This window comes from Haliaeetus leucocephalus, unplaced genomic scaffold (genome assembly GCF_000737465.1).
Source record: "Haliaeetus leucocephalus isolate CR32 unplaced genomic scaffold, Haliaeetus_leucocephalus-4.0 Scaffold251, whole genome shotgun sequence".
NCBI lineage: Eukaryota > Metazoa > Chordata > Aves > Accipitriformes > Accipitridae > Haliaeetus > Haliaeetus leucocephalus.
In genome coordinates, this window is record NW_010972687.1 from 3,822,613 (window position 1) to 3,823,117 (window position 505).

General features: G+C 78.2%; 1 protein-coding gene across 1 annotated transcript in view; it reads left to right on the forward strand.

The window, feature by feature from the left end:
* Window positions 1-221: 221 nt before the first annotated feature.
* Window positions 222-505, forward strand: part of CEP78 (centrosomal protein 78kDa) — a 29,372-nt gene continuing 29,088 nt past the window's right edge. Inside the window, exon 1 of the mRNA XM_010568737.1 lies at window positions 222-269. The gene's annotated coding sequence lies outside the window, so the exon portion shown is untranslated. The remainder of the gene's footprint in view (window positions 270-505) is intronic.

A 505-nucleotide genomic window follows, 5' to 3' on the forward strand; every position in this document is an offset into this window, starting at 1 on the left:
TGGGGCGGGGCGCGGGAGGGAGGGAGGGCCCAGGGGCGGCGCTCAGGGCGGCGGGGAACGCCAGCGCCCCTGGAGCGCGATTGGTGGGGCGGGGCGGCCATTTTGAATGTAGGAAGGCAGGAGGCGGGCGGGGCGGCAGCCAATCGGGGTGGCAGCCCCGCGCAGCCACGTGGCGGCGGGCGGTTGCGATCCCAGGGAAACGGCTGGGCGCCGTGCGGAGGCGGGCGGCTGCCCTGAGGGCTGGCGGTCGCCGGCGGGCTCGGGAGGAGGTGCGAGGTTGCCGCCGAGGCCGGCGGCGCCCTTCAGCGGCCGCTCGCGGGCTTCGGGGCCGGGGCACGGGGGAGAAGGCGGGTAACTCCTGCGCGGTCGTGTCCCCCGGGGCAGGGGGCTGGTGGCCCAGCCGGGAGTCCGCAGGGGCTGGCTGAGGCCGCCTCCGGGAGGGTGGGACCGTCCGGGCGGCGGGGGGGTGGGTGTATGTGTGTGTGTGTGTGTTGGGGGGGGGGGG